Below are 2,245 nucleotides of genomic sequence, written 5' to 3'. Positions count from 1 at the left end.
AAAGCCCATTTATCATCAGATTTTTGCAGTGCTGCTTTATCAGCATGCTTGCCAAGCCTACCCGTGTCTGGATTTATTGCTCCTTCAAGGTTAGAAACACTCATTCAACTAAAATATAATTATTTTCCACCTATAGAAAGCATTGACATTTAAAAAAAATTTAAAAATACTAAGTGAAAGGAAGTAAAAGGAGAAAAGAAAAATCTGTTACAGGAAAAATAAAAAATGCATATCTTGGGGAAATGTGTTGGTCTCCTATATTTAGTTTCAATTTGAGGAAAAATAATAGCTTATTTACATTTAGGAGAAAAGTGTTGAATTTCAAGGAGGACATACTATGTGGTTTCTTTGGTTTTGGATAAAGTGGTAGCTGAAAAGCTGGAGATTGTCTTTAGATGACATAAGCATAGCAAGTGAATGAATACAAAATAAGCGAGCTGGATCTCATTGGCAAACCCTACCACCAGTATATCTACAGGTATCCTGATGATGCATGTATGATACATGCATGAAGCTAAGGCACATGCTACTGTATGCCCTCTCCGCAGGAACTGGAACCTGGCACCTCACAAAAGTGCCATATACTTGTACAAGTATCAAATCTCTGTAGTCATCTAAAGACACATAGATCCCCTCTATGGGTATACATTAATGTTTATGACATCCGTGTGTTTCACAAGGTCAAGAAATTCAAGATGCTGACTATGGCCCGGTACACGTGGGCAGGAAGCGGCATGGTGGCACCAATTCTAGGGTTCTGGAGCGTGCAGCAACCGCATACTCTGGAACACTAGAAGGTGCTGCTGCTGCCATCAAGCCAGCCTCCCGTTCACATGGGGGCCTCTAGCAGTGTCATAGGGCTACATCGCAGCCCTTATGACACCGCAAGGAAGAAGCTTCTTCCTGGCTGCATATTGTTCTGTGCTGTTTGGTTGCTCCGGGAATGATACGCAGCAAAGAGGGGCAGTGTTTCGCCGCCCTTTTGTACAGCCCTGTATTTCTTAAAAAACTCATAGGATTATTGATTTGTCACCTGAAAGTATTAGCATGCTATTAGGTACCACAGATTCACTCCAGTAATTCAGTTCTTAAAATATGTAATAGGCATTGGATTCAGATATCTGGGCTGGGAGATCTGCAGTGGCCTGCAAAAGTCCTGGCTTACAGGCTATTGAAGTCATACAGATGATATGAGTTTAATACAACCCAGTGATTTTACTACAACTCACATGAGCCATGGTCAGTAGTAATGGGAGTTGTAGTCCAAAATATTTTAAAAGCACCAAGTTGGAGAAAGTTGATTTGTAGTTTTTAGTTCCTAGCTAGTTCCTAAGTATACCAACAATACATTTTCCAGATTTAATATTTTTAAATTAAATAAAAAATATTCCATAATTATTTTGTGAAGTCACAGAAGAATAAAGAGAATAAAAGACAGAGAAAAGGGAGTAAAGGCAAAACAGTATTAACACACAACCGTAAATACAATTTTGCAGTAAATCTCAGGTTCTAAATTGCCATAAAAGTGAGTTTTGGATCCATTGTACAAATTTGTTGTTGTTGTGTGCCTTCAAGTCATTTCTGGCTGATGGCATCCCTAAGGCAAATCTATCGTGGGATTTTCTTGGCCATGGAATTTCTTCGGAATTGGTTTGCCCTCATTTCCATGGCCAAGCAAGAATTCAAACCCTGGTCTCCCAGTGTCCTAGTCCAAAACTAAAACCATTATACCTGTTCCATTCATCCATTGGCAACAGCTCCATTGGCTGCCAATCTGTTTCCGGTCACAATTCAAAATGCTGGTTTTGACCTATAAAACCCTAGATGGCTTGGGTCCAGGTTATTTGAAGGACCGTATCTCCCTTTCCGAGCCCATTAGGGTGGTGAGATCACCTGGCGAAGCCTTTCTCTCTGTTCCACCACCATCTCAGGCTCATTTGGTGGGAACAAATGAGAGGGCCTTCTCAGTGGCTCCATCCCTGCTGTCCTTTCAGCTTCAGGTAAAGACATTCTTATGCTGTCAGGCTTTTTCAAAGTAGTAAAGGCTGGGTTTTAAATGTTGTGTGTTTTAAATTTTAAGCTTTGTATTTTTAACATGTTATATTTGAATTCATAACTGTTTTACCTTTAACAATTGTTTAATTGTTTTTAAATGTTATATTTATACATTTTAATTTTATATTGTTTTTAAATTTCTTGTTAGGTGCTTTGAGTCCCTCTGTTGGGAGAAACATAGAGAATATAA

The sequence above is a fragment of the Sceloporus undulatus genome, chromosome 3 (genome assembly GCF_019175285.1).
Source record: "Sceloporus undulatus isolate JIND9_A2432 ecotype Alabama chromosome 3, SceUnd_v1.1, whole genome shotgun sequence".
Lineage (NCBI taxonomy): Eukaryota > Metazoa > Chordata > Lepidosauria > Squamata > Phrynosomatidae > Sceloporus > Sceloporus undulatus.
The sequence above is the reverse complement of the archived record's forward strand: the minus strand, read 5'-3'. Positions refer to the sequence as shown.